Source organism: Castor canadensis, chromosome 9, assembly GCF_047511655.1.
Source record: "Castor canadensis chromosome 9, mCasCan1.hap1v2, whole genome shotgun sequence".
Lineage (NCBI taxonomy): Eukaryota > Metazoa > Chordata > Mammalia > Rodentia > Castoridae > Castor > Castor canadensis.
The window spans coordinates 56,704,599-56,730,616 of NC_133394.1; the positions used below are offsets into that span (position 1 = coordinate 56,704,599).

Below are 26,018 nucleotides of genomic sequence, written 5' to 3' on the forward strand. Positions count from 1 at the left end.
AGAATCTCAGAACTTGAAGATGAAATGGCAATTAAAGGAAAAACTGAAGAACTATGAGTTAATCAACTCAAGACCTGTGAAAAGAAAATGCAAGAACTCACTGACTCCACCAAAAGACCAAACCTGAGAATCATGGGCATTGAAGAAAGAGAAGAGGTGCAAGAAAAAGGAATGAATAATATAGTCAACAAAGTAATAACAGAAAATTTCCCAAGTCTAGGGAAAACTATGCCCTTTCAGGTACATGAAGCCTCCAGAACACTGAACAGACCTGACCAAAGTAGAACTACCCCATGATGTATTATCATTAAAACAACAAGTACAACAACTAGAGAAAGAATATTGAAGGCTGGAAGAGAGAAAAAACAAATAACATACAAAGGTAAACCCATCAAAATCACAGCAGACTTCTCAACAGAAACATTAAAAGCAAGAAGAGCATGGAGTGAGGTCTTCCAAGCACTGAATGAAAATAACTTCAATCCTAGGATACTCAACCCAGCAAAACTATCATTCAAAATAGATGGAACAATAAAAGTCTTCCATGATAAGCAGAAACTAAAACAATATATGACCACCAAGACACCACTACAAAATATTCTCCAAGGAATTCTGCCCACAGAAAATGAAAGCAAACAAAACCATGAAAGGGCAGGCAGCACCAAACCACAGGAGAAGAAAAGACAAGGAATCAGAGAGTAACATTAATTCAGCTGCACACAAACTCTTAATCAACAAAGACAACTACATGACAGGTGTCACCACATACTTATCAACACTAACACTGAATGTTAAGGACTAAACTCACCCATCAAAAGACACTGATTGGCAAACTGAATTAAAAAGAAAGATCCAACAATCTGCTGCCTACAAGAGACCCGCCTCATTGTCAGAAATAAGCATTGGCTTAGAGTGAAAGGCTGGAAGAAGATTTACCAAGCCAATGGTCCCAAAAACAGGCAGGGGTAACAATACTTATCTCAGACAAAGTAGACTTTAAACCTACATTGATCAAACAAGATAAAGAAGGACACTCCATACTAATAAAAGGGGAAATACACCAAAAGGAAATAACAATTATCAACCTATATGCACCCAATGTCAATGCACCCAATTTCATCAAACATACTCTGAAGGACCTAAAAACTCCAACACAGTGATAGTGGAAGACTTTAATACCCCCCTATCACCAATAGATAGGTCATCCAAACAAAAAATCCATTAAGAAGTCCTAGAACTAAATGACGCCATAGATCAAATGGACCTGGCTGATGTCTACAGAATATTTCATCCAACTTCTACATAATATACATTCTTCTCAACAGCCCATAGAACCTTCTCTAAAATCAATCATATCTTAGGGCACGAAGCAAGCCTCAGCAAATATAAGAAAATAGAAATAATCCCATACATTCTATCTGACCATATGCATTAAAACTAGAAATCAACAACAAAACAGCAGTAAAAAACATGCAAACAATTAGAAGCTGAACAACACATTGCTCAATGACGAATGGGTCATCAATGAAATAAAAGAGGAAATTAAAAGTTTCCTGGAAGTGAATGAAAATGAAAACACGACCTACCAGAACCTATGGAACACAGCACAGAGATTGAAAAATCTACCCTAAATTTCATTTGCAAACACAAGAGACCATGAAAAGCCAAGGCAATACTCAGCAAAAAAAATCAATGCTGGAGGTATCACAATACCTGACCTCAAACTATATTACAAACAAGAGCAATAAAAATAGCGTGGTACTGGCACAAAAACAGACATGAAGACCAGTGGAACAGAATAGAGTATTCATATTGAATCCACACAACTATACCCACCTTATTTTTGACAAAGGCACCAAAAATATATGATGGAGAAAAGACAGTCTCTTCAACAAATGTTGTTGGGAAAAGTGGTTACCATCTGTAAGAAACTGAAACTAAATTCATGTTTATCATCTTGTACTAGTATCAACTCAAAATGGATCAAGGACCTAAATATCAGACCCGAAACTCTGAAGTTACTACAGGAAGGAACAGGAAACACTCTGGAACTAATAGGTATAAGCAAAGACTTCCTCAATAGAACCCCAGCAGCCCAGTAACTAAGAGATGGGAAGAATAAATGGGACTTCATGAAATTACAAAGCTTCTGTACAACAAAAGAAATGGTCTCTAAACTGAAAAGACAACCCACAGAGTGGGAGAAAATATTTGCCAGCTATACATCAGACAAGGGACTGATAACCAGAATATATAGGGAACTCAAGAAACTAAACTCTCCTAAAATCAATGAACAAATTAAGAAATGGGCAACTGAACTAAACAGAACTTTCTCAAAAGAAGAAATTCAAATGGCCAAAAAAAACATGAAAAAATGCTCACAATCTCTAGCCATAAAGGAAATGCAAATCAAAACCACACTAAGATTCCACCTCAACCCTGTTAGAATAGCCATCATCAAAAATACCACCAATAACAAGTGTTGGCAAGGATGTGGGGAAAAAGGAACCCCACTCCACTATGGGTGGGAATACAAGGTTGTGCAACCACTTTGGAAAAAAATTTGGAGGCTTCTTAAAAATCTAAACATAGACCTGCCATATGATCCAGCAATCCCACTCCTGGGGATATACCCAAAGGAATGCAACACAGGTTACTCCAAAGACACCTGCAGACCCATGTTTATTGCAGCACTATTCACAATAGCCAAGCTATGGAAACAGCCAAGATGCCCCACTACTGACGAATGGATCAAGAAAATGTGGTATCTATACACAATGGGATTTTACTCAGCCATGAAGAAGAATGAAATCTTATCATTTGCAGGTAAATGGATGGAACTGGAAAACATCATTCTGAGTGAGATCATCCAGGGTCAGAAGACCAAAAATCATATGTTCTCCCTCATATGCAGACTTTAGATCTAGGGCAAATGCAGCAATGTTGTTGGACCTGGGTCACATGACAAGGAGAGAGCACATACAGGAGATATAGGAATAGGTAGAAAACTCAAAACCTGAAGGCATTTGATGTCCCCACTCCAGAGGATCTAATACAGAAACCTTAAAGCAACAGAGGTTATCATGAGAAGGGGATCAGAAGCCAGGTAAAGATCAGTTAGAGTTGAATCATCATGGGTGGTAAAACATGGATATACAAAAGCAATGTTAGGAACCTCTCTGTATAGCTATCCTTAACTCAGCTAGCAAAAATGCTTTGTTTTCCTGATTATGCTTATGTCTTTTCTTCAACAAAATTAGTGATAAGGGCAGAACAGGACCTACCTGGAACTGAGTTGGGGAGAGAGGGGAGGGGAGGGGGCAGGGTGGAGATTTACCCAAACAATGTATGCACATGTGAATAAATGGAAAAAAAAAAAGAAATTATGGAACTCAGGACATAATGGAATGTCATTAAAATGCTAAATAAAACTAAACAAAACCAAAAATACTTCCTCCTTTCCCACCTTCACAGTAAAAATATTGTTCAAAAAAGAAAGAGAAAATGCAGGTCTTTTCATTCAAACAAGAGCTGAGAGAATTTATCACCAATAAGTCTTCACCACAATAAATACTAAGGAGTTATTTGGGCTTAGGAAAATTATCCCAGGTAGAATCACAGGCTTGCCTATAGGAACGAAGAACACTAGAAAGATAACTAAGTGAGTAATTTAAATGATTATATACTAGTTTATAAAAGACAAAAACCAGTTATTGTATCTCTTAGGGATTTTACTGTTCATTGAAATAAAATACATAACCTTACAAAGGGTGTAGTGGAGCACATCTGTAATCCAAGTCCTCAGGAGCCAAGGCAAGAGGATCATGAGTCTGAGGCCAGCCTGGACTATAAAGCAAGAACTTGCCTCAAAAAAAAAAAAAAAAAGAAAGAGAAAGAAAAACAGCCATGAGTTTAGTTCAGTAGGTGATGATGATAAATGGAGTAGTCAAACTGCTTCCATTTTTATTATTTTTTTTATTCACATGTGCATACATTATTTGGGTCATTTCTCCCCACTGCCTCAGTCTCCCACTCTCTCCCCCATTCCCCACTCAGTTCCAGGCAGATCCTGTTCTGCCTTTATCACTAGTTTTGTTGAAGAAAAGAGACAAGCCTAACAAGGAAGACAAAGCGTTTTTGCTAGTTGAGTTGAGGATAGCTATACAGAGAGATTCCTAGCATTGCTTTCATGTACACGTGTTATGACCCATGTTGATTCAACTCTAACTGATTTTTACCCTGGTTACTGATCCCCTTCTCATGATAACCTCTGTCACTTTAAGGTTTCTGTATTAGATCCTCTGGAGTGGGGACATCAAACGCTTTCATGTTTTGGGTTTTCTGCCTATTTCTATATCACCCAAATGTGCTCTCCCCTTGTCATGTGATCCAAGTCCAACAATGTTGCTGTATTTGCCCTAGATCTAAAGTCTGCATATGAGGGAGAACATACGATTTTTGGTCTTCTGAGCTTGGCTGACCTCACTCAGAATGATGTTTTCTAGTTCCATCCATTTACCTGCAAATGATAAGATTTCATTCTTCTTCATGGCTGAGTAAAATCCCATTGTGTATAGATACCACATTTTCTTGATCCATTCGTCAGTAGTGGGGCATCTTGGCTGTTTCCCTAACTTGGCTATTGTGAATAGCACCATAATGAACATGGGTGTGCAGGTGCCTCTGGAGTAATCTGTGTTCTGTTTCTTTGGGTATATCCCCAGGAGTGGGATTGCTGGATCATATGGTAGGTCTACGTTTAGGTTTTTAAGGAGTCTCCAAATTTTTTTCCAGAGTGGTTGTACTAGTTTACATTCCCACCAACAGTGTATGAGGGTACCTTTTTCCCCACATCCATGCCAACACCTGTTGTTGGTGGTGTTTTTGATGATGGCTATTCTAACAGGGTTGAGGTGGAATCTTAGTGTGGTTTTGATTTGCATTTCCTTTACAGCTAGAGATGGTGAACATGTTTTCATGTGTTTTTTTGCCATTTGAATTTCTTCTTTTGAGAAAATTCTATTAAGTTCAGTTGCTCATTTTTAATTGGTTCATTAATTTTAGGAGAGTTCAGTTTCTTAAGCTCCCCGTATATTCTGGTTATCAGTTCCTTGTCTGATGTATAGCTGGCAAATATTTTCTCCCATTCTGTGGGTGGTCTCTTCAGTTTAGAGACCATTTCTTTTGTTTGAGCAGAAGCTTTCTAATTTTGTGAAGTCCCACTTGTCCATCCTTTCTCTTCGTTGCTGGGCTGCTGGGGTTGTATTGAGGAAGTCCTTGCCTATACCTATTAGTTCCAGAGTGTTTCCTGTTCCTTCCTTTAGTAACTTCAGAGTTTCAGGTCTGATATTTAGGTCCTTGATCCATTTTGAGTTGATACTAGTACAGGGTGATAGACATGGATCTAGTTTCAGTTTCTTGCAGATGGATAACCACTTTTCCCAGCAACATTTGTTGAAGAGGCTGTGTTTTCTCCATCGTATGTTTTTGGCAACTTTGTCAAAAATGAGGTGGGTATAGTTGTGTGGATTCATATCTGGATCTTCTATTCTGTTCCACTGATCTTCAGGTCTGTTTTTATGCCAGTACCATGCTGTTTTTATTGCTATTGCTTTGTAATATAGTTTGAGGTCAGGTATTGTGATACCTCCAGCATTGATTTTTTTGCTGAGTATTGCCTTGGCTATTCGTGGTCTCTTGTGTTTCCAAATGAACTTTAGAGTAGATTTTCAATCTCTGTGATGAATGTCATTGGGATTTTGATGGGAATTACATTAAACATGTAGATTGCTTTTGGTAGTATAGCCATTTTTACTATGTTGATTCTACCAACCCATGAGCATAGGAGATCTTTCCATCTTCTGTAATCTTCCTCGATCTCTTTCTTCAGGAGTTTGTAGTTCTCCTTATAGAGTTCATTCACATCTTTTGTTAAATTTACTGCTAAGTATTTGATTTTTTTGAAGCTATTGTGAATGGAATTATTTTCTTATATTCCTTCTCAGCTTGTTCATTATTGGTATATAGTAAAGCTAATGATATTTGTAGGTTGATTTTGTATCCTGCCACCTTACTGTAGCTGTTTATGGTGTCTAAGAGTTTTTGGGTGGAGTTTTTTGGGTCTTTAAGGTAACCATTAAAAGTAGAGGCAAACTGTAATAAATCTGAGACGCATGTTAACAATCTTTTGTTGCCTTACTAACTGTTTTAGCCATGTTTCATTGATGAGACAAAATACCTGAGCAAAACAACTTAAATGGAGGAAAGGTTTATTTTGTCACATGGTATCAAGGGTTTTGCTCTATATTTTGTGCCTGAAGCCAGGCAGAAACATTATGTTGGCTGGAGCATGCAGTTGAGGAGGCTAATTCACCTCATGGTGGCCAGGAGGCAGAGGGGGAGGGCCCAAGCATGCCCCCAGTGACTGCTGCCTCCAACTAGACCATATCTCCTCAAGTCCATTCAGCCATGAATCCATCAATGGATTTCATTGATGAAGTTGGATTCTGTATGATCCAATAACCTCTCAAAATCCCATTAGCTGGCAACCAGGCCTTTCATACTTGAGCTTTTGGGGACATTTTTAGATTCAAACCATAACATTCTGCCCCTGAACACCAAAGGCTCCCATAGATCTCATAATACAAAATACATTATTTAGTCCATCTCCAAGAGTCTTTAAAATCTCAACTGTTCCAGGATTTCTCAAAAGTCCAAGTTCAAAGTCTCCTCTGAGTCTCAAGGAAAACTCTTATCTATGAGCCCCTGTAGAGATCAAAATCAAGTTACATAACTCCACTATAAAATGGTACAAGGTAAACATTCCCATTCAGAAGGAAGGAGTAGGAGAATAGCAGGGCAAGATCAGACCACAGCAAGACCCTAACCCAGCAGGGCAAACATTAAATCCTGTAGCTCCATGTCTGGCATCTGGGACACGTGGTAGTGTGATGGGAGCTCCAAAGTTCTTGGGAAGCCCCACCCAAACCTTCTTCTTGGGCTGGCACTGCTTTCAGCCTGAAGCTTTCCTAGGCAGACATTCCAAGTTCCTGGAGTCTCCCTTACAGCACTGACTTCACTCTCACTGCTTCACACAGTGCCTTCTCAGGGACTGCCTGCAGGGACTCTGCCTTGTCACACATTCCCTGACCTTCCTGATGTTCCTTCGAAGTCTGTAAAAGTCACCATAACCCCACTCCTCTTTCATTCTGCATGCCTGCAAAACCAACATTATGTGTGCAATGCCAAGGCCTGCCACCAACTTGAACAGTAGCTAGGCCACTTGCACCATGTCTTCAGCCACTGAGTGCCTGAATGGCTGAATGAGAGGAAACTATTTCCTAGGTAGCCCTGTAGGAGCCGGGTGCCCCACTGCTCTGTACTCAAAGTGTTTCAAGTGAGTTTGCATCTTTACATCCATGAACCTGTGATGGGTTGGGCCTAATAAATTCCTAAGGTGCTCTCAGGCATCTTTCCTACTATTCTGGTGAAAAGAAAGTAGTGTATTTTTAGTCGTACTAATCTCTTCAGCAACCACACCTTTCTTGGCCCCAACTTTGTACACACTCCTTTACTGATGAAACTGCAAGTTCTTAAAATCTTTGTGCTATGGATTCTCACTGTAAGTCTGGCCCAAGACAGCTGGCAGTCCCTTCACCACAGTCAAATGCTGGGCTTCCTTGAAATTTCCTTTGCCAAATTAATTAATCCAATTCAACCTCACATGAAGTCCAGTGCATAGACAACATATAGACTAGTTCTTTGCCAAAATGGAATATGAATGGCTCTAGTCCAATCTCCAATTGAGTCCTGGATCCCATCTGAAACCTCATGAAGAGTCTTCATTGTACACATTCCTATCAGCATTTTGGTTTTATGAGCTCTTACCAGAATCACCCATTAAGCTCCACATACAACATTCTAAAATTTTCTAGCCTGCATCTCCAAACTTTTCCAAATTCCTCCTGTAAACTAGTTGCAAAATCTTCTGAACCGTATGTGCAGCTATGTTCACAGCAGTGGCCCCATTTCTGAACATCACAAATTTTCTGTTTGTTTTTTGTTTATGTGACAAAATACCTAAGGAAAGTAACCTAAAGAAGGATAGATTTATTTTTCTTTCATGGTTTCAGAGGTTTCAGCCCATAGTGGCTGACTCCATTGCATTGAGCCTGAGGAAAGAGAGATCAACATGGTGGTGGGAGGAAACAGTGAGAGAAGGAGAGTCAACATGTATCATTAAAAGCATGCCTCTAGCCAGGCTCCACCACCTAATAGTCATTTGGCTATGCATTCATCAATGGATTAATCCACTGATGAAGTTAGATCCCTTACTATCCAATCACATCTCAACAGCCCATCAGCTGGTAACCAAACCTCTAATAAATGAGCCTTTGGGGAATGTTTTTAAGTTGAAACCGTATTAATAACCACCCAAAAATGCACTGGTCTAAAATAATCACAGTACTTATTTTGTTTGTCCAATCTGAGGGTTAAGTAAGTTTCAGTGGGACAGAATGTTTCTGCTCTACTCAGCATCAGGTTAAAGGCTGGGTACTGTACCCATCTGTAGGCTTGCTAACTTATCCATCTAGTAGTTGATACTAGTTATGGGCTAGAATTTCCATGCCACAACACTAAACATGATCTCCCAACTTAGCCAGGCAGGAGTGACATCACCTTTTCTAACCTGGCCTTAGAAGTCCACCACATTTCATTAGTTAGAAGCAAGTAACTAAGGACAGCCCACATTCCAGGAAATAAAGACTCTATCTCTTGATAAAGGGGATGCCAAAGAATTTGTAGACATAAAATATAGTCCAAGTTTTAACAAATTTCAAATAATTATTACTATAGATTATGTCCCCAATAGTAATGCAACTCAGATACAGTCATTATTAAAATGTAGCATTTAAAAATTCCTTATATATTTAGAGATTAAAGTACACACATATTAATAACCCAGTAGTCAAATAATAAAGCAACAAAAATTAGAAACTACTCAGAATAAAGTAATAGTAAACCTACTGATTAAAATGTGTATTTAGATAGGATTTTTTTCTTTTTTTTTTTTTTTTTTTGGCAGTGCTGAGAATCAAACCTAGGGCCTAGTACATTCCAGGCGAGTTCTCTACCCCTGAGTTATATCACCAGCCCAGGGTAGCCTCAGGCTCACAATCCTCCTGCCTCTATTTCCTGAGTGCTGGGATTATGAGAATATACCACCTGCCCAGGTAGAGAGAATATTTTCAGGAAAAAAATATCTTTAAAATGAGGAAAGGTTGAACATTAATAAGAGAAAGAGCCAACCTTAAAAGTAAACTAAAAAAGCTGAAAGAAGTAAAAGGGAAGAAAGATAAAGCTAAAAGTTAATAAACTGGAAAACAAAATAAAATACTGAGTGTTGAACAAGTCCAAAATTTATTCTTGAAAAGTATGACGAGATCCATGATGACTTCAGGGGTAAGATGGTGAGGTTTCCTTTATGTGACTCCATGAATGAGAAGGATCAGGGTAAAAAGAAAGGACAGAAGAACGAACATTGAGAATGAAGAAAGACAGAAAAGCTAAAAAGCATGGGGAAGCAGAAAGGCAATGAAAAGAAGAATAGGAAACAGTCTGCAACTCCCACAACTACAAGGCAAGCCAATCAGCCAGGGTAATAAAGTGGCAGTCCAAGCTGCAGAAGAGCCTGCCAGTTCTTGCAAGCTTAAATCCAGATGCAGCGGAATAGCATGGAAGAAATCCATTGCATCACTCCCAATGCTGGAAGTGCCATAGCCAGGCAACATCTTGAGAAGGGGCCTATTGTTTGAGATGGACCTACTACAGTGACCTAAAAACAAGGAACAGTTAAAGTCAGGGAGTGTGACCCTCTGCCACAGTGTTTGGGTGGCATGGCCACAAGGAGTCATGCAGAAAGAGAGGGTTGAACACAGATCTTCTGAGAAGGTTGGGCTATGGAGAGCACAGTGATCGGTGGCCCCACCTGTGATGAGAAGGAAGCCCCATCACTGTGGCTTACTACAGAGACTGAGAGCTTCAAGCCCATTGCCTATGGATTTCTCAGCCTCTGGATCTACCTCATTGCCACATGTGGTTACTGCCAGGTAAGACAGCAAAATTATCAATTTCCACAACATCCTCCCTCCTGTAGGATAGTTTACTGCTAGGCAGGGTCTAAAAGCATTGAGACTGGCAGGCAAAGTGTCTGGTTCCTTAGGAGCATCCCTCTAATTGCATAACTCAGAACTCCATTTGCTTCCTCAAGTCCCCTATGTAGTCAGGGGACACCCAGTGGCTTGGAAACTGGGGTTCTCTAGAATGAGTGGGAACCTGCCCAACCCACAGACCACAAAGCTCATGTGACTCCTGGTATGCAAACAAGGGAAGCTTCTAAAGTGAATGAAGCCCTGACACTGATAACATACCCTTGACTGGCCTGGCCCTCATCCCACACCCTGGACCAACCTGTATACAAGGAACAGAAGAACAATAGACTTTTTTGTGTGTGTGTGTTGGTCTTGACCATAGCAAGGAAATTTATTCTGGGTGCAGCCAGAAGCTGTTGGAGGTGTAAGCCAGGGGGCAACACTATTTGATCATAGGAAAATATAAGACGAAGTGGAAAAAAAGACTTCCAAATATACACTCACATATTTACTACTATTTCAACTGTGCAAGCATATGTGTGTGTAAGAACAATAGACTTTAGATATGACCCACCACCTCCCCAGATCTGGTGGGTTCCAATATTAGGAAACCAGAAAGAAGATTCTCCAGTTCTTTTAATGCTTTTTTGCTTTTTCCTTTCTATTATATTTTATTTTTTTTTAACTTTAGTTTTTAAATCATTTATGTATTTATTTCAATTGTTTTTGTCTTTATTTTTATTTACATATTTTTCTTTATTTTGTGATCATATTTTCCATCCCTTGCTCTTTTCTTTCTCGTATTCTTTTCCTTTTTTTAAATTTAAACTAGCTTCTGTCTTTTTTCCCTGGACTGCCCCCTCCTTTATTTCATTCTGTTATTATAATTACTTTTACCATTAATAATTTTTCACTTCATAGTCTATTCTACATTGTTTTTGCCACTTGCTTTTCTGTGGCTATTAGTGGTGTAGTAATTGTCTTTAATCAATTTTTATTTTATTTCTACATCTGGTTTGTTTTGTTGTTGCCACTGTTACAGCAGTTTGTTTTCTGTTCTCTGAGAAGTGCTGGGGGTTGAGCCCTCAAAAGAACACTGCTCACTAAGAAGACCATATAAAACTAGAATACATATCCATCCCAACAGATGTGAAATCACATCATAAAAATATGAAAAATACAAAAAGCAAGACTCCTTCAAAAGCTCATAACTCTTCAATAATTGAATCCAAAGATATTAAAATTTTAATTTTAAGGACTAGTTTTTAAAATGATAATTATCTCCAAAAGAATTCAACACATAAATTAAGCCAAGCCCCAACAGAATCTTAGAAGTGAAAAGCTTACTAAATCAAGTTAAAAACCTAATGGAAACCACCACAAATACACTAGACCATATGGAAGAACAAATATCAGGAATGAATACAAGGTTAAGGAATCACTGCATTCACATAGCCATAAAGAAAACAAATAAGCAATCATGAGTATAACATTCAAGACCACTCTGGCAAGGTTAAGAGAGCAAACTTATGGATCTGTGGTGCAGAGGGAACCAAGATACAGACTAAAGGCATAGAAAACTATTCTATGACATTATAGCCAAAACTTTCCCAAATCTAGAGAAAGAAACAGACATCGAAGTATAGGAGATATTTAGAGTGTGTCCAGAAAAGAACCTCCCATGTCATATTGTAGTTAAAATGCCAAGAGCATAGAACAAAGAACATGAAAGCTTCAAGAGAGGAGTGCCAAGTTACTTACAAAGACAACCCTATCAGAATAACAGCAGACCTCTCATGAGAAACACTAAAGGACAAGAAAGCATGGACTCCTATTTCAAGCCTTGAAACAAAATAACTTCCAACCAACACTACTATATCTAGAAATGCTATCTTTTAAAATCAAAGGAGAAATAAAGACCTCCCACAATAAGCATAAACTAAAGCAATTCATGACCACTAAGCCAGCATTAGAGAAGATGCTTAAAGCAATACTATACAGAGAAAAGAACTTGGGAAAGACTAAACCTCACTAGACAAATAGACAAACAATGAGAATTATGAAAGATTCAAACATTATTAACTCAGTAGACCAGCAAACCTCTAAGATGAAGAAGGGAGAAATTAGCCAGGTGCCAGTGGCTCACACATGTAATCCTAGCTAGTTGGGAGGCTGAGATTGTAAGGGTTGAAGTTTGAGACAAACCTGAGCAAATAGTCATTGAGACCCCATATCCAAAGTAACCATAGCCAAAATGGATTGGAAGTGTGGTCCAAGTGGTAGAGCACCTGCTTTGCAAGTATGAAGCCCTGAGTTCAAACCCCAATCCCACCAAAAAAATGAGAAAGTAGTACACACTTTTTAATAACATTTATAAATGTAAATAGTCTTAACTCTCTAATCAAGGGACACAGGATAGCTGAATGGACTTAAAAACAAGATCCAGGGCTGGTGGAGTGGCTTAGGTAATAGAGTTCTTATCTAGCAAGTGTGAGGCCCTGAGTTCAAACCCCAGTATTGTCATAAAAGATACTGTAAGAAACTCATCTCACTGGCAAAGACACACACACACACACACACACACACACACACACACACACACACACACACACACACCGGAGACTGAAAGTGAAAAAAATGAAACATGATATTCCAAGCAAACAGAATCCAAAATGCAAAAGGAAAAACTATACTCATATCTGACAAAGAAGACTCCAAACTAAAATTAGTAAGAAATTATAATGGCCATTTCATAATAATAAGGGGAATAATCTGTGAAGATATAATGACTATAAACATATATTTGCACCAAGTATTGATACTCCCGATTTCATAAAACAAATACTACTGAATATTAAGGGACAGATAGGTCCCTTAATAATAATAGTACATGACTTCAATATCCACTCTTATCAATAGCTAGGTTATCCAGACAAAACTCGTCAAAGAAACTTCAGAATCAAACTTCGCCATAGGTCAAATGGATTTAACAGTCATACATAGAGTACTCTATCCAATAGCTGCAGAGTACACATTCCTCTCAGCAACCCATGGAACTTTTTCTAAAATAGGTCACATTTCAGGCCATAAGCCAAGTCTAAAAGTACAAAAAAATAAAGCACAAGTACTAAAAGTACATTGTGCATTATCACTACAATGTAATAAAACAGGAAATCAATAGCAAGAGAAACTACAGAAAATATATGAACACATGGAGATTGAACAATACAGTTTGAATGAAACTGGGAAGAGAAGGATTTTAAAATTCCTAGAATCAAACGAAAATGAAAACATCACTTACCAGGACCTTTGGGATAGAGCAAAGGAAGTTCTAAGAGGGATGTCTATAGCTATGAGTGGCTATACTGAAATAATAACTTGATGAGAGGTCTCAAGTAAATAATTTAATAGTGTACCTCAAGCTCTTAGAAAAATAAGAACAAGCCAAACCCCAAATTAGGAGATGGAAAGAAATAATAAAGATATCTGCAGAGATTAATGGAATGGAGACTAAAAGATTAATTTTTAAAAGAATCAATGAAACCAAGAATTGCTTCTTTGAAATGATAAACAAGATTAACAAACCCTTAGCCAACTAACCAAAAGAAGTAGGAAGAAGACCCAAATTAATAAAGTTAGAAATGAAAAATGAGATATTAAAAAGACACCACTGAAATCCAGTGAATCATTAAGAAATATTTTGAAAACTTTACTCCAATAAACTGAAAAACCTATAAGAAAAAGATAAATTTCTAGACATATATGATTTACAGAAATTGAGCTGATAAACAACCTAAACTATTCAATACAAGCAGTGACATTTAAGCAGTAATAAAATTTCTTTCAACAAAGAAAAGCCCAATGCCAGACAGAATCACTGTTGAATACCACCAGAATTTTAAAGAACTACCACCAATGATTTTCAAATTATTCCACAAAAAGGATTGAATGCTTCCAAACCCATTCTATGAAGCCAGTATTTCACTGATACTAAAACAAGATAAGAATACCAAAAGAAGAAAAAACTATCGCACAATTTCCTTGATGAACACAGTCACAAAAATCCTTAATAAAATACTTGTGAGATGAATTCAACAACAAGTAAAAAGACTTATACCATGATCAAGTTGGAGGATGCACAGATGGTTCAACATACACAAATCAATAAATGTAATACAGCACATAAATAGAATCAAGGACAAAAACCACTTGATCATCTCAATAGATGTAGAAAAGGCCTTTGACAAAATTCAGCATCCCTTCACAATAAAAGCTCTGAAGAAAGTAGGAACAGAAGGGTTATATCTCAGCATAGTAAAAAGTATATATGACAAACCTATAGCCATCAATATACTGAATGAAGGAAAAAAGAAAGCATTCCCTCTAAAGTCAGGAATGAAACAAGGTAGTCTACTCTCTCTACTCTGATTCAGCATAGTTCTTGAACTTTTACCTGCAGCAATAAGACAAGAGAAAGAAATAAAGGGATACACATAGAAAAGAAAGAAATCAAAATATCCCTGTTTGCAGATGATATGATCCTATACCTAAAAGACCCTAAAGATTCTACCAGAAAACTCTTAAATCTGATAAACACTTGCAGCAGGATACAAAATCAACACAAGGAAGTCGGTAGCTTTTCTATATACAATTAACAAACTTGCTGAGAAAGAAATCAGGAAAACAATCACAATACATAAAGAACTCAAAAAATTAATGACCGAAAGAATGAACAATCCAATCAATAAGTGGGCAATTAAACTGAACAGATGGTCCCCGAAGGAAGAAGTATAAATGACTAATGTGTACAGGAAGAAGTGCTCAACATCCTTATCCATCAGGAAAATGCAAATCAAAACAGCACTGAGATTCCATCTCACCCCAGTGAAAATGGCTATCATCAAGAAAATAAACAATGACAAATGCTGGTGAGGTTGTAGAGGAAAAAGGAACTCTTACATGCTATTGGAAATGTTAATTAGTGCAGCCACTATGGAAATCAGTGTGGAGGGCCTTCAAAAAACTAAAAATAGAGCTACCATATGACCCTGCTATACTACTGTGGGTATATTCCCAAAGGAGTCAAAATCAGGATACAATAGAAAAACCTGTACACCCACGTTTATTGTAGCACTATTCGCAATAGCCAAGTTATAGAATCAGCCTAGGTACCCATCAGTGGGTTAATGGATAAAAAATGTGGTATATATATATATTATATATATAATATATACACAATGGAGTATTATTTAGCCATAAAGAAGAGTGAAATTATGTGATTTGCAGGGAAATGGATGGAACTGGAGAACTTCATGTTAAGCAAAATAATTCAGACTCAAGAAAAACAAAAATTGCATGTTTTCCCTCGTATGTAGAATCTAGATTTTTAAAAATCATGAAAGAACATTTCAGAACAGAAAGGGGACAGGTGGGTGGGAGGGACAAGAGTGAACATTATCAAAGTACATTATATACATGTGCGAAAATGTCATAATGAAACTTGCTTTTTGTACAATTAATATTCAGTAATAAAAAAGAATAAAAATATAATAAAATGGACACTATGAGTCAGGGAGAAAATGGGTCAATAATCATATTATTGACGCTAGGATAGATCCAACAGAGATATATTTAGCTAAAAATTTTCTCATTTAAGATATAGTAAACAAACTATTTAAGATATAGTTTGTTTCCAGAACTGCTCTGGTGGAGAACAAGCAAAGGCTCCCAGCTACTCTTGCAACTGTAGGCTTGGCCATCTCCTGGTCTATCAATGTGTTGGCCAATCAGCTTCTCTCACCATAAGACTGTGTCCACATCACTGAGTAAGTGACAGAAAATTATGCCTAATGGTGTAGAAATGAATGTTTTTAAAAACTTCTTTGAAGCATAACATTCACACAAATACAGAACCCAAATGAACAACTGAATGGAGTAAGACTTCATACTCATGAAGCTAAAAGTACATGAAACTGCCAAGACTTCAGAAATCCTCTTTGAGCCCCTGCTAACACTACTTCTCCCTGTTCCTCAAAGCTAACCACTGTTGTGACTTACCCTACAACTTATATATGCCCCGTTTGGAACTTTATAAAAATGCCAACTATCCAGGACATATCTTCTGTGCCTTGCTTTAATGTTAAGTTTGAAATTCATTTGTATTGCTGGCTGTCAGGCTGTGTACCCTGCTTTATAGGAATTTATTTACATGATCTACTATTGATGGATATTAGCGTTTTCAGCTTTTGTTTTTATACATACTGTTGCCATAAATAATTTTTGCATTTCATTGTGTACGCATGCGCATATTTCTATCAAAAGAATAAATTTGCTGATCATGGAATGTGCACATATTCTTCTTTATTAAATGATGCCACCCTTTTCAGAGCAACTAAAGGAATTTAGATTTCTGACAGCAGGGTTTAAGGATTATGGTTGTTTTAAATTCTTACCAACACCTGGTAATAAAATAGCAAAGCTATTTTTCTTTAGTCATTCTGTTGGACTTTTAGTGCTAGCTACATCATGACAAGATTAAATTGTATTAACTTCCTGTTCTTTGCATTAGCTTCCTGTGTGTTCTGTCACAAAGTACATAAATTTGGTGTTTTAAAACAACGGAAATGTATTATTCTCTCATAGTTCTGGAATGCAGAAGATCAAAATCTATGTCACTGAACTGAGACAGTCCAATCCTTGCCTCTTCCAGCTTCTGGTGGCTATATCATTCCTTAGTTCTGATCACGTCACAGCCTCCATGCTCATATCGCCTTCCTTTCCCTGTGTCAAATCTCCTTTGTATCTATCTTATAAAATGGTTTCAATTACATTTCAAGTACACCAGCTAATTCAAGTAATCTCCATTTCATGATCACCATTACCATAATCATGTCTGCAATTAACAGTCACAGGTTCCAGGGATTATTTCATGGATATCTTTTGAGGTACCTTAATTAAGCCTACTATATCTCTTGTTTTGATTAATTTTCCTAATGTTTATTGAACATTTGGATGTTTTTCTTTAATGAAGTGCACATTAAGTCTGTTCATTTAAAAAAATCGGGCATTCTGTCTTTTTCTCACTGAATTTCAATAATCATTTATATAGCCTACATACAAATATTTAGTCCAGGTATATCTACTGAAAATATGCTTTTCTACTTTATAGCTTGTATCTTCATACTTTCTTTTAAAGAACAATTCATTGGTTTTGTTTTTTTGAGACAGGGTCTATTATGTCACCAGGCTTTTCTTGAATTTCTGTTCCTCTTGCCTCAGCCTCCCAAAAACTGGGATTACAGACAAGTGTCTCCACATCAAGATGAAAGTTATTAATTGTAATATAATTTATTAATAGTTTTCCTTTCAGGTTAGTGCTTTCTGTGTCCTAATTAATGTGATCCCAAGGTCATAAAAATATCTTCATATTTGGATTTTCACCTTTCACATCAATATCAAAATCATCTAGAAATGACTGTTATGTATGGCATGAAGCTGGAGTCAAGTTTTCCTGTATTCTATTGGTCCATGAGTTTATCCTACTCCATGCTTCAGTTTTCAGTACTGTGGCTCTATATTAAGTCCTGATTTTCGGGTAAGCTAGTCCTCTTCCTTGTCCTTCTTTGAATGTAGATTGTCTCCTTAAGTTGCCATACAAATTTTAGAATTGGCTTGTCAATTTCCACAAAAAAAATCCACAGGCTAGGACGTTGGTTGAATTATGTCTATAGATCAATAAGAGAATTGACTTCTTTGTAATATTGAGTATCCCAGTCCATGAACACAATATTCCTCTGTTTAGTCCTTCTTTAACTTCTCTCAAAACTGTTATATAGTTTTTGACATAGAAGACCTGTGTGTTTTCATTAGATTTAGTTGTAGCTTCTTTATTTTAAATACTATTATGAATACTCTTGCTTACTTACTGTTTGCAATTGGTTTGTTTTTTAGCGGTACTGGGATTTGAATTCAGGGCTTCTTACTTGCTAAGTAGGCACTCTATCATTTCAGTTACGCCTCCAGCCTATGTTTGCAGCTGGCTTGTAAACATACAATTGTATCTATATTTGTATTTACACAGCAGCCTTGCATCCAGCAATCCATTAATTATTTTGAGTTTTCTATGTACAATAGAAAACTCCCCCTTATTTGTGGTTTCACTTTCCAGTTTCAATTACCTGCTGTCAACTACAGTCTGAAGATACTTAATGGAAAATTTTAGAAATAAAAATTCATAAGTTTCAATTGCTCTCTGTTCTGAGAAATGTGATGAAATCTCATGCCACCCTGCTCCATCCCACCAGGGATGTGAATCGCCCCTTTGTCCTGCCTAGTCATAACACATACACTACTTGTCCATTAGTCACTTAACAGCCCTCTCTGTCATTAGATCAACTGTCCTGTTTCACAGTCCTTGTGATCAAGTGACCCTTACACAATATCCTAACCCTATGTCACAGTGCCTATGTCATTTACCCCTCTTCATCCCAACATTTAGGCTTTGTATCATCTCACATCATCACAAGAAGAAGGGTAAGTAGCCTACAATAACATTTTGTGAGAGAGAGACTATATTCTATAACTTTTTATAGTACACTGTATTATTATAACATTCCATTTTGTTAATTGTGAATCTCTTAATGTGCTTATTCTATAAATAAACTTTATCATAGATATATATGGGATATGAGTGGCAGCCACAGAGTTACAGGAACTGAAAAATTGAAAGCTTTTTTAAAGTTCTCAACAATTTCTCATTGATAGGCTAACGTTGAAAGAGGCAGAGAATTCACCATGTTTCAGATATGGCTGAAAATGGAACAGAAAAGAGTAACCTTATAAATGGTATTACTGCTCAGCTTACTTGTCACTCTCATGTGACAAGTCTAATCTGCCTCTTAATACTTGGTCATTTGGTTACTAGCAATCCCAAAAGGGAGAAGTCAGCACATAAAGTTCAAAATGGGAGACTATATTAGTTGTTCATTTCTAATTACTACTACAAAACTTAGTAGCTTAAAAATAATGTTATTATCTCACCATTTCTATAGGTTGGAAATCCATGCTTGGTTTATGGTTCCTTTTATGTCAATTTCCTTCACTGGCAGAAAGCAGTTGTCATCACCCAGCTGAACCTACCAGCCCCTTGATCTTAGACTTCCCAGCCTCCGGAATTGTGAGAAAATAAATTTCTGTTCTTTACACCCAGTCTCAGGCATTTTATCCTGGCAGCACAAATGAACTAAGGGAGTTATAAAGAAAAAAATTCAAAGCATCACTTATATCATCCAGACTCCCCTACAAGTTTGACCTATAAGTTAGCAGGTAATATCTCTGTGAGAGAATTGGCGATAGGGATTTTATGTATACTATCTTGGTTAACATATTACTAGTTGGAAATTAGTTTCACCTTATATATAAGAATAACAAAGTTCAGAGAAGTTTTTTCAGTTGTATAACATGGGTAATATTATGTATGGTAATACATAAAATGGTGAATTCTAAATCTTACATTCTTGGTCCTCATTATACTGCTTCTCTATGAATAAAAACTTTATTACATACATTTTAAGTGTATATTAATTTTTTCACTTAATATATGTTAGAGATAGTTATATAATAATACAAATGTCTATAGAATTAAGTGTACTTTTTAACAGTGAAAGAGATATTAAAGTTTATTAGGAAAGGAATATACATTCAATACACTGAAAGTGGGTCATCTCTAGAGAGAGAGTGGGAATGAAAAATCAATTAATTGTACTTTTCTAACTTATTTTCAGTTCTATGACCCTCTTATAATTTAACTTTCTTCTCTATGAAAGAGCCCAACTACTGAGAAAGGCAGTTTCCTTCATCCATGCCCCAGCATGGAACACTGCCTTACCAGAGAGAGAGAGAGAGTCCTCAGAGCCTATCCTGGCCTTGTCACCTGGGATGGGCATATCTTTTCCTATTTCAGAATCAATGTGTGCTCCTTCACCACAGGTGTCGTATGGTACATGATCAGTCCAGCCCCTAAGCCTACTTCCTGCAGGGAGAGGACAAGGCCCTCCTCTTGCAGCAAAGGAGTCTGTGCAGGCCAGTTGCCCTGTGCTGGTGGCTGGGAGGGACCTGCTGGCTATAGGGAGCTGACATGTACTAGGCAAGCTGGCCTTGCTGTCTCTTGTCCATGTGAATGAAGCTTTGTTCACCCAGTGCTTGACTGCATTGCTTTCCCGGGCAACTCTGACAACCAAGATGCAGTAGGCAGAAGTACTCAGCCTTCCACCCCTGGTGAGAAGCAACAGATAACCACTTGTCTACACAAGTGCTCTCTCTAGTTTGCGGAGCAAAAGATTTGTGGAAAATGTAACTTTAATGACCACATTGAGCTCATTTTTACCTCAACTGAAATGAAAACTAAAAGGTTTTTCTTTGTTTTGTTTTGTCAACCAACACAAGGTTCTCTTTGATTGAAGCTCTATGGCATGTGCTTATAAGCATTCTGAAGGATTTTTAGAGTATCTTCAATTCCTAATTATCCTTCCACAACAAAGAAAATGTACCCAATAAACATGCTTCATGTCTGAAGGTTTTGGTAATTTATATTTTAAGAATGTAAAAATGCACAAAAATATATGAGCAAGCTCAAAGAGTTCTGAACAAAAGACTCGTGCCCATTCAAGCCCCAGTTGTTCTCCTAGACAACCCTGCTCACTATCCCTCCAGGGTCATTGCAGAGGGCGCTATACCCATGAATGTGTACAAAGACTAGGGGTTTCTCACAAACAATAGTATACTACATACATCTTAATTTTTTAACTTAGTGTATTTTAGAAATAATTATATAATGGTACAAATAAAATCTCCATGTAATATTCCATTCTGATTGAATAAAATGGCTAGATAATCCATTGTATGGATGACCACATTTTATTTGACGTTCCTCTACTGGTGGGTGTCTAGTTTATTTCCAATATTTTGCTTTAATTAATATTCTTAATGTCTTTGTGCATATGTAAGTACATCTGCAGAATTCTGACCATGTGGAATGGTTGGGTCAAAAATGATGCACATTTTTTGATGGTAATGGGGATTGAACACAGGAACTACACCTTAAGCCACTCCACCAGCCCTATTTTTGTGATGAGTTTTTTTGAGATAGGGTCTCACGAACTATTTGCCTAGGCTGGCTTCAAACCAGGAGCCTCCTGATCTCTGCTTCCTGAGTAGCTAGGATTACAGGCATGAGCCACCAGTACCTGGCTGTGATACACATTTTAATTAAAATTTTGGGGGCCTCATGCTTGCTAGGCAGACACTCCACCTCGAGCCACGTTTCCAGCCCCCAATTTAAATATTTTTGATAGATATTCCTTCCTGAAACATTTTGTCAAGTTGAATCTCCAACAATAGTTTATGAAACATGCCCATTCTTTGATATATTACCAACCTTTTGATTTCTGCCAATCTGAGAAGTTGCAAGTCATATCTCACTGTAGTTTTTAGGTTCATTTTCCTTATGAGAAGCATGGTCTTTTATGTTTAGAATCTATTTGTCTTTTTCTTTTCCTTTCTGTATGCTATCTATCCATGTCCTTTGCCTATTTTTCTATTTTCTAAAAAATTTTATTGATGTGCTAGAACTCTTCAAATAAAAAATAAACTACCATAAATGTGGTATGCATTCCTCCACTTATTTACCCTCTTAAAATATGGCTTAGTTATTAATTTAAGAAATTACTTCATGAGATGATTTCTACAGATGTTCAAATTGTGAACAAAATGTCAGTGTCCCCCTTTTTCTCTGGCAGTACTGAAGTCTGAACTCAGGGCCTCATTTTTTTTTTTTTTTTTTGTTGAGGGTATTTTTATTTTTTTTTATTTTTTTTTTTCATTTTTCTTTTATTATTCATATGTGCATACAAGGCTTGGTTTATTTCTCCCCCCTGACCCCACCCCCTCCCTTACCACCCACTCCACCCCCTCCCGCTCCCCCCCTCAATACCCAGCAGAAACTATTTTGCCCTTATCTCTAATTTTGTTGTAGAGAGAGTATAAGCAATAATAGGAAGGAACAAGGGGTTTTGCTGGTTGAGATAAGGATAGCTATACAGGGCATTGACTCACATTGATTTCCTGTGCGTGGGTGTTACCTTCTAGGTTAATTCTTTTTAATCTAACCTTTTCTCTAGTTCCTGGTCTCCTTTTCCTATTGGCCTCAGTTGCTTTAAGGTATCTGCTTTAGTTTCTCTGCATTAAGGGCAACAAATGCTAGCTAGTTTTTTAGGTGTCTTACCTATCATCACCCCTCCCTTGTGTGCTCTCGCTTTTATCATGTGCTCATAGTCCAATCCCCTTGTTGTGTTTGCCCTTGATCTAATGTCCACATATGAGGGAGAACATACGATTTTTGGTCTTTTGAGCCAGGCTAACCTCACTCAGAATGATGTTCTCCAATTCCATCCATTTACCAGCGAATGATAACATTTCGTTCTTCTTCATGGCTGCATAAAATTCCATTGTGTATAGATACCACATTTTCTTAATCCATTCGTCAGTGCTGGGGCATCTTGGCTGTTTCCATAACTTGGCTATTGTGAATAGTGCTGCAATAAACATGGATGTGCAGGTGCCTCTGGAGTAACAGTCTTTTGGGTATATCCCCAAGAGTGGTATTGCTGGATCAAATGGTAGATCGATGTCCAGCTTTTTAAGTAGCCTCCAAATTTTTTTCCAGAGTGGTTGTACTAGTCTACATTCCCACCAACAGTGTAAGAGGGTTCCTTTTTCCCCCGCATCCTCGCCAACACCTGTTGTTGGTGGTGTTGCTGATGATGGCTATTCTAACAGGGGTGAGGTGGAATCTTAGTGTGGTTTTAATTTGCATTTCCTTTATTGCTAGAGATGGTGAGCATTTTTTCATGTGTTTTCTGGCCATTTGAATTTCTTCTTTTGAGAAAGTTCTGTTTAGTTCACCTGCCCATTTCTTTATTGGTTCATTAGTTTTGGGAGAATTTAGTTTTTTAAGTTCCCTGTATATTCTGGTTATCAGTCCTTTGTCTGATGTATAGTTGGCAAATATTTTCTCCCACTCTGTGGGTATTCTCTTCAGTTTAGAGACCATTTCTTTTGATGAACAGAAGCTTTTTAGTTTTATGAGGTCCCATTTATCTATGCTATCTCTTAGTTGCTGTGCTGCTGGGGTTTCATTGAGAAAGTTCTTACCTATACCTACTAACTCCAGAGTATTTCCTACTCTTTCTTGTATCAACTTAAGAGTTTGGGGTCTGATATTCAGATCCTTGATCCATTTTGAGTTAATCTTGGTATAGGGTGATATACATGGATCTAGTTTCAGTTTTTTGCAGACTGCTAACCAGTTTTCCCAGCAGTTTTTGTTGAAGAGGCTGCTATTTCTCCATCGTATATTTTTAGCTCCTTTGTCAAAGATAAGTTGCTCATAGTTGTGTGGCTTCATATCTGGATCCTCTATTCTGTTCCACTGGTCTTCATGTCTGTTTTTGTGCCAGTACCATGCTGTTTTTATTGTTATTGCTTTGTAATATAGTTTGAAGTCAGGTATTGTGATACCTCCTGCATTGTTCTTTTGACTGAGTATTGCCTTGGCTATTCGTGGCCTCTTGTGTTTCCATATAAATTTAACAGTAGATTTTTCAATCTCTTTGATGAATGTCATTGGAATTTTGATGGGAATTGCATTAAACATGTAGATTACTTTTGGGAGTATAGACATTTTTACTATGTTGACTCTACCAATCCATGAGCATGGGAGATCTCTCCACTTTCTATAGTCTTCCTCAATCTCTTTCTTCAGAAGTGTATAGTTTTCCTTGTAGAGGTCTTTCACATCTTTTGTTAGGTTTACACCTAGGTATTTGATTTTTTTTGAGGCTATTGTAAATGGAATTGTTTTCATACATTCTTTTTCCGTTTGCTCATTGTTAGTGTATAGAAATGCTAATGATTTTTCTATGTTGATTTTATATCCTGCTACCTTGCTATAGCTATTGATGATGTCTAGAAGCTTCTGAGTAGAGTTTTTTGGGTCTTTAAGGTATAGGATCATGTCGTCTGCAAATAGGGATATTTTGACAGTTTCTTTACCTATTTGTATTCCTTTTATTCCTTCTTCTTGCCTAATTGCTCTGGCTAGGAATTCCAGTACTATGTTGAATAGGAATGGAGATAGTGGGCATCCTTGTCTGGTTCCTGATTTTAGAGGGAATGGTTTTAATTTTTCTCCGTTAAGTATAATGCTGGCTGTAGGTTTGTCATATATAGCTTTTATAATGTTGAGGAACTTTCCTTCTATTCCTAGTTTTCTTAGAGCTTTTATCATGAAATGATGTTGGATCTTATCAAAGGCTTTTTCTGCATCTATTGAGATGATCAAGTGGTTTTTGTCTTTGCTTCTGTTAATGTGGTTTATTACGTTTATTGATTTTCGTATGTTGAACCACCCCTGCATCCCTGGGATGAAGCCTACCTGGTCGTGGTGAATAATCTTTTTGATGTGTTGCTGAATTCGATTTGCCATTATTTTGTTGAGGATTTTTGCATCAATGTTCATTAAGGAGATTGGCCTGTAGTTCTCCTTTTTGGAGGTGTCTTTGCCTGGTTTTGGGATAAGTGTAATAGTGGCTTCATAAAATGTGTTTGGCAGTTTTCCTTCTCAGGGCCTCATGATTAGCTAGGCAGGTGCTCTACACTTGAGCCACTCCACCAGCCCTACTTTGTATCAGGTATTTTCTAAGTAGGATCCCTTGAACTATTTGCCTCAGCTGGCTTCAAACCTCAATCCTCCTGATCTCTACCGCCTGAGTAGCAAGGATAATAGGCATGAGCCACCAGCACCTGACAATCTCTACCATATATAGAACTTAGTTTCACAGTGATATTACTCCTACCAGACTGTAGCTTAATTTTGAGAGCAAGAAAAAGAAAAAGGGGCCAGGTACAGTGGCTCACATCTGTAATCCCAGCTATTCAGGAGGTGAAGATCAGGAGGATCACTGTTGGGAGGCCAGACCTGGAAAAAAAATCTATCAAGGCCCCATCTCAACAAAGAAGCCAGACACAGTTGTGCACCCCTATGATCCCACATAAGCACTTGGTGTAGGTAGGAAGATTGCAGTCTAAGGTCAACCCTGGGCAAAAACAGGAGACCCTATCAAAAAAAATAAAACAAAAAAGGCCATGGAAATGGCTCAAGTGGCAGAGTGCTTGCCTAGCAAGCACAAGGTCTAGTTCAAACCACAGCTTTAAAAAAGGGGGAATTTTTTAACTCTTCCATTTGAAACATAATCTTCACATTTAGTTGAGATGATCTGGATTTAATCCCATGCTGAAACAAGAGGTTTATGAGCCTTAGGTCTAGGGATTAACTCTCATGTACCTAACTAAAATGTCTAAAACACCCAAAATGGCCTTGGGAATATTGCTTGAACAGGAAAATTGCTCCCAAACCAGAACTCTTGAACTATTCTGTAACATACTCAATCTGTGCTTGCCCTGGCAGGAATTACCTCAACCACAGTGGATAAATTGAGATTTTTATAGGATGCTTACATCTCAAAATGTTCCCCTGCAAAAATATTTTTGAGGTTTATAAATTAAAAAAAAAAGAAAAGTATGACTATTTTATGGTTTCACAGTCTTATAAGAGCAGGTAGAAGATGAGGTTTCCATCTTATATGTCAAATACAAGGCTTGGAGCATTTTGGCCAAAGGTCTCAAAATTTACTTTAATCTGAAATCCATTCAGTTTTCTATAGTTCTCTACATTCCCCTCCTCTCTTCAGAGAGAAATCAAACCCAACAGTATTTGAACAATTTCAGAAGTTGTTACATAGGTGGCCAACA

General features: G+C 37.4%; 1 long non-coding RNA gene across 1 annotated transcript; it reads left to right on the plus strand.

The window, feature by feature from the left end:
• The first annotated feature begins 18,537 nt into the window (after positions 1-18,537).
• LOC141410745 (uncharacterized) lies at positions 18,538-19,354 on the plus strand. The gene is made up of 2 exons (XR_012435533.1): positions 18,538-18,683; positions 19,202-19,354. It is a non-coding gene; the product is annotated as an uncharacterized lncRNA (long non-coding RNA).
• Positions 19,355-26,018: the final 6,664 nt, after the last annotated feature.